Consider the following 13100-nt stretch of genomic DNA (forward strand, 5'->3'; position numbering starts at 1 on the left):
AAAAAAAAAAAAAAAAAAGAATTGTAAGCACTTTGGAAAAAAAGTGCCCACTGATAAATATTCTAATTTTACACATAGTTGATAATACAGGTATCAAGCCACAAGCCTAAAGTAACTCTAAGTCAATGGAAGAGCTGGGAATAGACTCCAAGGCTCCCAAGTCCCAGTCCAATATTCTGAGCTCATGAGTGTCAATTAAAACCATAATCTAATGAAGACTTGTCTTAACCATTTTACAAAAGCAATGTAAACATGCAAAGGAACTGGCAATAAAATTCAGCAGAACAAATAGTCATTGTGCCTCAGGTTCAGAAGTCTTCTTACCCATTTCAAATCCCTTGTGATCTTCACGAACACTCTGAAATAACTGTTCCCATGAACACTGTGAAATAACTGTTCCCAGGGGCTGCAGCTCAGATTGCTTAGCAATGGTTAACTACCGCCAAGATTCTTTTTTTTTCAGTGTAAAGCTCTTCACGCACTGTAACAGTAGCAATCTACTACATTTGTAGTGCTCACATCAAAGAGAGCAGAGAAAGCAGGAAGAAGGAAAAAAACAGTGCATTTTCATGACATTCAATGTGCAAGGATGCTAGAATGGGTCAGCTGTCAACTCAATTTCATGCAACACCTTTGGAAGTTCAAACGCCCACCACCACAAGAGAAACACACAGAAATCATCTGAAAAACCAGTGAGTCTTAAAGTAGGAACAGTTCCTACATACCCATGAGAACTGGACAGACGTATCATTTAAGAAACTGTTATAACAGTTTATTTAATTGCTTCTCTTACCAGTAAGGAATTCTAGGGTAGTTGCTGTCCCCACCAGCTCTTTCACCTCCCCCTACTCCCCACAAGGAAGCAGGATTTAGAATATTGAATATATATGACTTTTATTATTGTTAATAAATGCTTTGTGGAGGACTGACATATATGCATTTTTATTATTTTATTGGCTTTTTTTAAACTTCAGAATCTTGCTTTGCTGGCTATGTAATGCCCACATGCCCAAACTCAATTAGATCAAAACAATTTGGAGTTAGCTATTCCTCTCCAGTATTTATATTGTTTCAAAAAAGAGAACTAAAGTCTCAAGCAACAATCCTGCACTAGTATATGGTTTTACTTAATTCCCACAGTAATGGAGGCTCAGAGTAATTGCAATGGTCGCCTATTTATTTCACGTACTCAGTAAATGGAAGAGCCAGCATTTGAATCCAAATCCATTCTGAACTTGTGATCTAATAAAGATCACAAAGCTGGAAGTGCTTCTTCCAATATGATATTTCCATCATATTTACAGCTTATTCTTCATATCCACTAACAATTTCAGTGATGTAGATACTAGCAGATGATACAGCAATAGGACCTGATTATTGATTATTTGGTCTTTTTATTTTAGGCTAAATATGGCTAATATTTATTCCTGACTCATAATCCAGATGCTGAAGTGATGTCTTCCAGGGATCCCAAATTTCAAACACCTGCATAACAATTTGGATAAAACTTTGGCTTATCCCCACTTCATGACTTTGTATACAAGATTGTCAAAATTTTCCCTGGTCTTCTTGGTCCTGTTTTCTAGTTCCTCTAGTTCCTGATATTATCCAGAACAACAAAACTGTTTTCACCTCTGTAGTTTCCACAGAGCATCTTTATGACCAATATGATGATTTGGTAACTCTAATGTCAATAATCCAAGACTGAGATTATTCAAATGGACTATGCTCCTAGTGCACTAGTCTACAAAATCATTTAATTTTTTAATTCAATTCTGCAACCACAGATGAGAATGTGCTTTTATCTTAGCTCTTAGCACAGCAGGGTGAAATAATCTGTTTATATGTTGATCTCTCCATTAGGTCATAAGCTCCTCAGAGAAGGGCTGTTTACTTCCAGACACAGTAGAGTGCTAGGTACATAGTGCGTATCAATAAACATATATTGACTGAGGTGAATGGTACACTCAGGAAAGCCCCTCTTTGTTTCGGTGAGATGAGAAGGCAGAGCCACATGCCATTCAGCTTCCACTAAGGGAAGGGAAGAGAAGAGAAGAGCAACAGAATCCAAAGCCTGCAACAATGACTCGGCCAAGTAGCAGTACTGAGGCACCCCCATCCAATGCATCTCATTTTCAGCACCAGGTTCTGTATTATTATTATTATTACTAATGGCTAACATTTATTGAAAACTTCTATAATACCAGACACTATGCTAATGAACTTTACAAACATTAGCTCATTTAAACTTCACAGCAATCCAATGAAGAAAATACTCTTATTTTCCTCATTTTACAAATGTTGAAACTGAAACAGAAAAGTTTAGTAACTTGTACAAAATAACAAAACTAGTCAGTGGAAGAGCCAGGCGGGATATAAAGCCAGGTTACCTGACTTCATCCCTCTATGTTATGCCTCTCCCACACAAGGACATAAATTCTGAAGTCTTGTCCTTTACGTGTTGGTTAGAAAGTTCCCGATAATAAAGCCAGTCTGATACAAAAGAGTCACAGTACTTCTATGATGAATGAGTCTACTATTACTATTCAAATTGACCTTGGTAGCATGATCAGAAAGGACTGTGATCATGTGACCACAGGATTGCTAGAATTTTTTTTCTTCTTTGAGCATCAACATAAGTAGTTGAATTGATCTGATTGTCATTTTACATTATATTGCTGATGTTTACTCTGTGTTCTTCCAACTATGCTTATATAGAACACTGCATCTCTCAGAACTAGATTAATCCACAGTTTAATTCCATCTCTTAAACAGTGACATCACTAGATAGATGCCACTATTAGTATGTTGGAAACCTCTGCTTTTTCATGTAACAGTAGTGATGAAGATGTTGGTAATTCCAGGCTGAAACTTTATATCCTACCTGATCATCCATGGGCCTTTGGTCATGGTTTCCAGCTCTAAAGGGACTAGCATTTATACTGGATATTTTACCTATTTTACTACAAGCCAGTACTTCACATTGCACTAAAGGCTAATAATGGAGAGGAATTCAAAGGAAAAATGGGAGAATGGGAAAAATTTTGAGCAAAGGCACAAAGCAGACCATCTGCAACAGGTTTAGAGATGCATCAGTAATTCTGTGTGGTTGAAACGCAGGCTGCTTGGAAGATTCTCACAACAGTCAAAAAGAACTTGGGGCCAGATCAAGGAGGAGTATAAAAAGTGCCAGTCTGTATTTCACTAAGTATAGAATAGGCAATCATCAAAGAAATAATATTCTTTCAGAGCAGAAGAATAACATGCTTGATTAGAGCGGGGTTTTGGAAAGGTTTCTCTGGCAGCTTGGAAAAGGATGAATTTCTACAAGGCATGATGGAAATGGGGAGAATAGCTTAGAGGCAACCCCAACAGTTTAAGTAAAAAATAATCAGATCCTAAGCTAGGGAAACACTGATGCTCTAATAATTTGTTTGACTGAACCATAGTACCCTGCCTTCATTACTCATTAGGGTCTTTACAAAAAAATGAAAGTACTCCAGGATTTCAGGCGTATTAATTTCTTATTTCTCAGCAGGAACCCTGGCTCAACCTATAGTTTTTACATAATGACAATTATAAACAAGATGGAGTGTATTACTCTCATTAACAAAAAATTATGGCTGTACATTAGAAAAGCTCTTGATGAACTAATATGCTATACAAAAGACATCACCACTAGCCAAGTAAACAGGACCCAAAGCACAGCTCTACTAATGTATATTTTAGCATCTAGTTATACTTAACTAGATAATATAAACACATCATTTTCTTTGTGAAGTACCATTCTAGAATAAAAAAAGAAATTTCTCCAAATTTTTTTAAGCTCCTTGGCTATTTATATCTGATATTTCACTGTGACCCTTCTTAGCTCCCATTAAAGGACTTATTAAAATGACTATGCCTGATACTCAGCCAAGATGTATTCTGTGAACTCTATTTCAGCACCTTGAATCCAATTTGTTGAAAAATAATTTTAAAAAAGACCCTTACACTTTTTTTTTGGTGGTATGCACATTGTGAAGCACACTACTGTGTTTTGGACAGTTCTTGGCTGTCCAACTACCAAAATCAAAGACTGTTTTATTCAATTACCTATTTGTATTATAATATGACTATATGTAAAGTCCTTTACAGTTAAGAGGACACTTCTCAAAATCATTTCATTTAATCCCTAGGATATAATCACTTTTAAATTTGCATGTCAAAAAGGCAGACAGAGTTTTAAATCACTGAAAATTATTTTCTTAAAAGATAAATAACGATAAACCCAAAACCAAACCTATTGCCATCGAGTCGATTCCGACTCATAGCAACCCTATAACACAGTAGAAATGCCCCCATAGGGTTTTCAAGGAGCAGCTGGTGGATTTGAACTGTCCGTGTTTTGGTTAGCAGCTGAGCTCTTAACCACTTAACCAGGGCTCCAAATAATGATAATAGCCTATATTTATATCATATTTTACCTCTTAGTGGTTTTTTTTAGATTTTTTGATATTTCTTTTTTTTTATTGTTGTAGTTTAAATGAAGTTTACATTTTAAGTTAGTCTCCCATACAAAAATTTATACATACATTGTTATGTGACCCTAACTGCTCTCCCCTTACTGTGACAGCACACTCCTCCTTTCCACCCTTGATTCCCCATGTCCATGCAACCAGCTCCTAATCCTCTCTGCCTTCCCATATCACCTCCGGACAGAAGCTGTCCGTTTAGTCTCCTGTATCTACTTGAGCTAAGAGGCACAGTCCTCATGAGTATCATTTTATGTCCCACAGTCCAGTCCAATCCCTGTCTGAAGAGTTGGCCTCAGAAATCGTTTTAGTTCTGGGCTGATAGAGAATCCGGGGGCCATGCTTTCCGGGGTTCCTCCAGTCTCAGTCAGACCATTAAGTCTGGTCTTCCTACTAGAATTTGAGTTCTGCACCTCACCTTTCTCCTGCTCCATCAGGGACTCTCTGTTGTGTTCTCTGTCAGGGCAGTCATTGGTGGTAAGCCAGGCACCATCTAGTTCTTCTGGTCTCGGGCTGATGAAGTCTCTGGTTTATGTGGCCCTTTCTGTCTCTTGGGCTCCTCTTAGTGTTTTTAATGAGGAAAAATTACAGCCTTAGAATGACACTATAGAAATGAGAAAATCATGTAGATTTGTTTTCAGAAGGCAGGATGATGTAGTAGAAGGAATACATTCTTCCACAGTTCTATCTGGCTCTGCCACTTGCTAGCTCTATGTACTTGGACAAATCCCTATTCTCTCTGAGACTCCATTTCTTCTCAAGTAAAATCCTAATAAAAGTACCTTCTTTACAGGGTTATTGTGAATATTAAAGGAAATTACATCTGAAAAGTACCTGGTCATTTCCAGGTGATTGCTACCCTGAAGGCCACTGTGCAAATTACTTGTGGTCATCTCTCATTAAAAATGAGCATGAAAATAATATCAACTTTATGTGTTGGGCTCCTGGAAGTAATTTTTCACGTACTATCTCAATTAATCCTTATTCCAACCCTTTGGATTTCACCAGTGAAGAAATGCAGGTTCAGAGAGGTTATAACCTGCCCAAGGTCATACAACTAATAACTGGCAGAAACAAGAACTATTTCTGTATGACCCCAAAGTCACTATTCTTAATTACTACTATGTTCCCTACACTGAGTAGTATAAAATACAAATCAAGTTCCAATGGGAAGGAAGGAAGTATAATTACATGGTAGTGACTTGCACTTCTAGGCACTCAATAAATATTCGCTGATGAACACATGAATAAATAGATGGATCCATGATGGATAGATAACAGACTAGCCTCGGGTGAGAAACAAAACAAAACACTGAGGATTCCATTCCAGAGAGAAGAAACTCTAGATAACAGGACACCCAAGTCTGTAAAAGGAGAAATGACAGAAAAGGGGGAAAAACAAATACATATTTGCCTGGACCAGCCCTGAAGTAAGGGTAGGTCTTAGTATATTATATTAAATTGTCAGATGAAAAAACAAGCATGAGAGATGATGCTTGGCATTCTACATAATGCAAGTGCTTATGACAAGTTTAAAAACTACAAATAGCAATAATACCAAAAGTAAAGTTGGAACTTCTTACATTTAGTCCAATACAAGAGACCACATGGCCTTTTAAATAAAAAGCAACCTTTTAAGTCAATCAATGAAACCACCATAACTGGCTCTGAATAGATACCAGGATGGTATTTGTGGTACCCTAGCTAATTAGAGGATCACATCCATACATCACTTCCTAGACTTTCTCTCTTCACATTGTTTCAACCTTTAAGTGATTTCCTTCTCTCCTTCTTATCCTGCAATCCTTGGGACCAATGCACGTTTTCAAAACAGAAAATGTGAAAGCAAAGTAGGTCTGGGAGTCCTCTGAAAAAAGACATTAGCCAACTTTTCAGTGAAATGACAAAATATTTATGAGCCCTTTCATGTTATAAAGTTAAAAACAATCACCAGTGAATTCTTTAAAAATGTTTAGACATTCTTTCAGTAATAAAGCATGGATTTCCATGATCATATTCTAAATAGAATTTGCCAAAGAAAATAACAAAGAGTAAAATAATATTCACTCATATCTAAAATTATTTTTAAGCCATTGGCAGTTTAAAGAAGCAAATTAAATAAAACTGACAAGTACTCGCTTCTGATCAAAAGGACTAGATTTTTTTTTGGGGGGGTGACTGTTGGGGAGGAGAGAGAGTGAATACCTGAGTCAAAACGTCAAAATCCATAACTACTTTCAAACTATCAAGACTGAAAAAAAAAATTAGATAAATATATCCATGGTTAAAAGTCACTGTTTACAACAAAATTGCTTTTTAAAAGATTCTACTACTTTTTATATTCAAGAAATCGGAAGAACTTTTTTTCGAAGACAAAACAAAACCCTGAAAACTTTATAAGTCCTACTTTGGATTTCAGACAATAGATTGTTTAATGCGGGGCGGGGGGAGGGGAATACATTTCTTTATGTTCAATATACTTTCACTCCTTTTGTTTAAAGTTTATAAGGCTTTTATCCACAGATAACAGTAAAATAGCATGTGACGTTTACCTCAGACTCAGACACACACACACACACACACACACACACACACACAAACTGAATGTATTGTTCCACAGTGGGTGGGATGAATAATGGCAGCCAAAGTGTTACCACACGGGTCAAACACACTTGTGGGCCTGTGGCATTTTCAAATCTAGGAATCGAAAAATAGTTCTATTTAGTCATGAGGAAGTTAGTAAACACCCAAACACCCAAGTCATTTTTTTTTTCTTTTAAGGAGGACACACAGAACTGCAACCTGTTAATTTAATTAACAAACAATAGACAGGGCTTCTACTCAGTTCCTACTCTAGGAATCACTGAAGTGGGGAAAGTTCAAGGTCTGTTCCGGTGATGTCCCTTACCCCGGGGAGCCGGGAGTTTAACAATTTCCACCGAGAGGCATTCGCCTACGAGCCTCCCCTGCCCTAACCCAGAAGGGCTGGTGCGTGTTTCCCTCCTTGACACTTCACCCTGCCTCTCTGAATGCCATCCTCAGAAAGGAGGAGAAACGGCGCCGCGGGGACCAGGGGGCCGGGGTATCGCGGCCGCCTCTGCATTCGCGGCCAACAGCGAGGAAGCAGGCCGTCACAGAGGGCTCCTCTGCGGCTGGACCGCGCGGCGGGGGAGGAGCGCCCAGCCCAGGGTCCGCGTACTCACCCGAGCGGGCCGCACGAGGCTCAGGGCGTCTGCACACGGGGGACTGGGTCGAGCAGAGCCCTCTGCCGCGCCGGCGGCCTCGCTAGGAAGGGCGCCGAGACAGGCTGGCGGCGTCGCTGCCGTCGCTGCTGTCAACGAGCTATAAATACCGGCTCGGCCCACACCCGCCGCCGCCTACGCCGGGCGCCCTTCGCTCTCCCAACCGCAAAGTCCACCCGCTTCAAGCCAGGCAGCCGGAGAGCAAGGATGACGGCGCTGCGCAGGTTACGGTGATCGCCCCAGCTGTGTAGCAGCCTCCGCAGCTGGAAGCATGGCCTCCCGCCGCCCACGCCCTCCCGCTCCCTTCCCTCCGGCCCGCACCGCGGGCCGACTCCAGCCCGCGGGCCGAGTGCGCAGCTCCCGAGCCTGCCCCGCCGGGCCGCCTCCGCAGACCCGGCCGCTGCAAACAGGGGACGATTTAGGAATCGGACGTAGCGGGGAGGGAGGGTTGAGAACCGGCTTCAGCCTAGTGTCAGCAGCAGACCCTTCTTCCTACGGGAATCGCCAGATTTCTTACAAAACTCACCATCCATCTGGGAACCAATGATGTTCCCAGGTAGAATACCCTGAAAAAGCTGCAAACTTTCTGAAACCGGCTGAAATCACAAGCACCCTTTCAGCTTTTATCTGTTGGGGGGTGGGAGGAAGAGAGAGCGCGCGAGGAGTACGAGAAGTCTTATATCTCCTTTCTAGTCTGTCTGGTCTGACACAGACACATATACATAATTACATATATACACACATATATATCTTACACACATATTCATATGCACACACACAAAAATAAACACAGATGCACAACTACACACATGCATACACACACATATACGCACACACATACAGTCGTACAAACACATTTATACACACATTAATGCACATATATACATAAGCACACAGTGCAATTTTTAACCTTTTTTCAGTTTGAGGCCCTCAGGAGCCTATCATTCTGCAGTGCTTAAATGATTCCTCTGCAAGAGGCAGGAAGACCCTTTAACCAATTCCTTTCTCCCTGATGTAACCTCTTTTCCATAAAAAATATGTGTGGCTTTGTTTCCTTCTACATCCAATAGCAATTGCTACTGCAGTTTACTGGATACTATGTTAAAAGCTGCTATCCAGCACGCTGGTTTTCCATGTTAATGGAAGTGATCACTAGTTTGTATAGTCAAATGGAAAATGGGACAATTCATATTTGCCCACAGCAGCAGATTTATGAGAGGAAACTAATCCTTCTCCTGCACTGGCAGCATGATTCAGAAATGGGCTGAGTGACAAGAGGGGGAGCTGAAAAAGATGTCAGCAGATTTTGAGATGGGATGGAGAGAGCCATTCCCAAACGCTGCAGTGTGGCTAGTCTGCACAAGGACAATTGGGAGTTCACTGGCATACTTCTTGCTAGTTTGACATCTTTTCTAGCCTCTAAGAATGACCATATCTCTATGTTTGTAAGTCATAGTTTGTGATCATTTTATGGGACTCTTAGCTGAATAAGCTTTATTTTTGTGAAGCTTTCACAAGCTTCTCAAGTGTTATTTCATATGTTGTATCACCTAGCACTTGTACATTTTGCTATAACACTTCTTACATTTTGCTTTACTTTTTTGCAACTTCTTTTTCTCCCCCGCTAAACTTTGAACACTTTGAAGGCAGAGACAAAAATCTTACTCATCTTTGCATCTTCAGCACCTAACAGAGTGAGTTACAGTAATGGCTCAATAACTAGTGGATTAAATCCATGGATTAGCTTCTACTGTGCTTTTATGATTACAGTTAGGATTATTTTCCAAATAATTTTTAAACTGTGTAACTGTTTACCATGGGTTTCATATGCTATATTTTCCTTGGATCTCCATTTAAAGCAAGGACTCTTCAATCAGTTGAAACTGGAATACATTAAAACTTGACAAGTTACACAGCATAATAGAGGTCTGTGGAGAGGCGAAAGAAAAAAGGCACATTCCCTATCGAGAGACAGACTGAAAAATACATTGTATTTAAAGGATAAAAAACCCAAAAACCAAACTCATTGCTGTCAAGTTGATTCTGACTCACATCAATCTATAGGACACAGTAGAACTGCCCCATGGGGTTTCCAAGGCTATATTCTTTAAGAAAGCAGACTGCCACATCTTTCTACCGCAAGAGTGGCTGGTGGGTTCGAAACGTAGACCTTTCAGTTAGCAGCTGAGCACTTAACCAGGATCCAAAACAAAACCCATTGCCGTCGAGTCAATTCCAACTCATAGCGACCCTACAGGACAGAGTAGAACTGCCCCATAGGGTTTCCAAAGAGCGTCTGGTGGATTCGAACTGTCTACCTTTAAAATTGATTAGCAGCCCAGCTCTTAACCACTGTGCCACCAGGGCTCCACAAAAATCATTTAGCAGGTTCTCTTTGGTCTACTTGAGAAAGAGAGCTCACTCCACTCCAGCTTAATCAGTTGAATTACATGGGTATCTACTAGAACGGACTTCATTTAATCCCAAGTATTATTTCACATGTTGTATCACCTAGCACTTTGTACATTTTACTATAACACTTATAATAGAAATGTCTGGTTTCAGTTACATGGAGCTTGTCACCCTACCTTTAGATCCCTGTCTTCTTAATAAATAGCTTCTCTTCCTTTAATAATAATTTTAAGAATAGGCTTGACTAATACCTACTATTTGCTCTTTCTTGAAGAAGTCTCCAAGTTTAGAGAATATAGTTCTCCAGGACCAGCTTAAGGAAAAAATGATGCAATGGGCAAAGTTTGTTCTCGCTGCAATGTTCCCTTTGTTCTGCAGCCACCCAGGATCTCCAGTTTAGCCCCATCTCAGGACCAAGCAGAGGAATAGCCTTTACACTTTAATGTTTGTCACAATAAAGTGTAGTAATAAAAGTTCATCTTGTTTAGAGCACATTGTGTGAATATGGCCTTAGGCATCCAAAACCCATTCAGCCTATTCAAAGACAAATCATAGTCAGGACTGAGGCTACTGCCCTACATGTCCTGCAGTCTCTTTCCATTCCCAGTTACTACCACACAGACCTGTTAGGAGTTTTAAATAACTTGTGTGTAAAACACCTACGCAGTGTCAGGTATACAACAGGTGCTAATGAAGCCAATTCTTCCTCCCCTCACACCTTACTGTTCTATGAAAAGCTTTCCTCAGGGCCAAAATCTATTCGTATAATAGATTGCTAACTCAAAGAAATTAACCATTTTTCTAGTGTTGGCCAGGAGTGGTTTTCAAATAGTATAGGCAGAAATCCCAGAAAGAAACCAAGATGGTAGGGCTCCAGATCTCTCACTCAGCCATCCTTATTTTAACCCAAGCAGCTCCATTTCTTTTATACATTAGAGCTCAGCAAATCGTCTAGTTTCAGGGCAATGTTAGAAATAGTTTAAATAGGCAACACTCAAATCACACTATCCCATCATCCCATCCACTTTCACAAAAGTCAACTCTGTAGACAGGCATAAAATACATCTTATTTACACACAATTCCTTTGTAAAATCTGATTCATAAGTTAAAAAATTAGAAGTAATTACATGAGATATGGTCCTTTCTATTCACCTCACATACTTCAGTAGTTAATAATATAGTTTGCTCTGTACTTAAAAAAGAAAAGAAACAGACAAGCTCAATGTACGTTTCAAAAATGAATAAAAACTTTGATTATGACCAAACTATATCCTCTCCAAATGGCCCTTTTAAGGCAAGAGGAAACTACAGCTAGAAGCATCAATAACTTCTATCAAGTCAATGGGAAGCACTTTCGTCAGTGATTTGATGGACTCCTAGCAAAAATATTTTTAACTTCCAATAGGTTAATCAGGATAATGCTAATTGCACACTAGGAATATGAACAGCATAATTTCCTTATTGCCAAAGAGGCAAGAACTGAAATTTGAACATGATCCATAATTTTCTTCTGGTATTTTCAAGGCAGTGGCTCTGCTGCCAGGATTTTCCTCAAAAGTCTTAATGTCCACTGTCTATTCTCATTGTTCAACAAACACTGATCAATATCTTAGACCACATGTCCTGAATGTTGGTTGGGAAAAGATGATTATCACATGTCTACTGCCTGGAATACAGAGCCTGGGCTCCAGAATCTGACAGATCTTGGCTTGAATCCTGGTTCTGCAACATAGTAGCAATGTGATATTAAGCACTTCACTTCTCTGAGCCTTTTTATATTAGTAGCATCTGCCTCCCAGGTTGTTAATGGGATTAAATAATGAAGGCTACACTTTTAGTATTTCATCTGGTACATATTAAGTTTTCCGTAACTATGGACTTTTTATTCATCTCACACTTGCACTGCTTATATTCTGCATGTCCCACAGAGTTTATTTTACTAAAGGACTGATTATCTGCCCTTAAGCCTTATAATGGCTGGCCAAAGGGACTTTTCTGTCCAGTTGTTAAAGCAGAGGAGTCATGCAAACAGGGGGTGAACTAGCAATCTTGCCAGAAATAAAGCCGTAGACCTGCTTGGTGGGCAGCATTACCCCTGACTCACAGCGGGCTGCCTTTCAAAAGGCCGCTCCTCTTGTAATGACACAGGGGCAATTATTCCCCTGCCCACTTCACACCTCTTCTTGCTTTTCTCTCTGCCCCACTCCTGCTCACACGTACATAAAGGCCCTAAAAACTGACCATACCTCACTTCAAGGTGCAATTTTTGGTTGGGATTGGTAATGACCTCAACCACAGGAATGTGACAGCTGATTTTAAATGGCAAATTTGCCTTTGGGCACTTTCTGGCTGACCTCCCTTCTTTCTGTTTGGTTTCTCCTAAAACAAATGGTATTTTCCCCTCTTCAAAACTGTTTCCAGACCCAAAAGACTTGATAGCAGGGACTCAAGCACATACTTTCACACCAATGGTGGAAACAACTCAAATATCCCTCTACAGATAAATGGATAAACAAAAGGTGGTACATACATACAATGGAATATTATTCAGCCATAAAGAGAAATGAAGTTCTGATACATGCTACCATATGAATGAACCTTGAAAACATTATGCTAAGTAAAATAAGTCAGACACAAAAGGACAAATACTGTATAATTCCACTTATATGAAATACCTTGAACAGGAAATACACAGAGACAAAAGTTTATCAGTGGTCATCAGGGGATAGGGGAGGAAGGAACGTGAGTTATCACTTAAGGGGTACTGGGTTTCTGTTTGGGGTGATAAATTTTTCTGGGAAATGGATAGTGGTGATGGCTTGCAGAGCATCACAAATGTGATTAATGTCACTGAATTGTACACTTAAGATTGGTTGAAATAGCAAATTTTTTGTGATATATATTTTACCACAATATAAGAAAGAAAGGAAA

General features: G+C 39.8%; 1 protein-coding gene across 3 annotated transcripts in view; it reads right to left on the minus strand.

Moving 5' to 3' along the window:
- TMEM117 (transmembrane protein 117) overlaps positions 1-8035 on the minus strand; it is a 533621-nt gene extending 525586 nt beyond the window's left edge. For all 3 annotated transcript variants that reach the window (XM_023738846.1, XM_004384562.2, XM_023738845.1), the window contains exon 1: positions 7718-8035. The gene's annotated coding sequence lies outside the window, so the exon portion shown is untranslated. The remainder of the gene's footprint in view (positions 1-7717) is intronic.
- Positions 8036-13100: the final 5065 nt, after the last annotated feature.

The sequence above is a fragment of the Trichechus manatus genome, unplaced genomic scaffold, assembly GCF_000243295.1.
Source record: "Trichechus manatus latirostris isolate Lorelei unplaced genomic scaffold, TriManLat1.0 scaffold00123, whole genome shotgun sequence".
NCBI classification, from domain to species: Eukaryota; Metazoa; Chordata; class Mammalia; order Sirenia; family Trichechidae; genus Trichechus; species Trichechus manatus.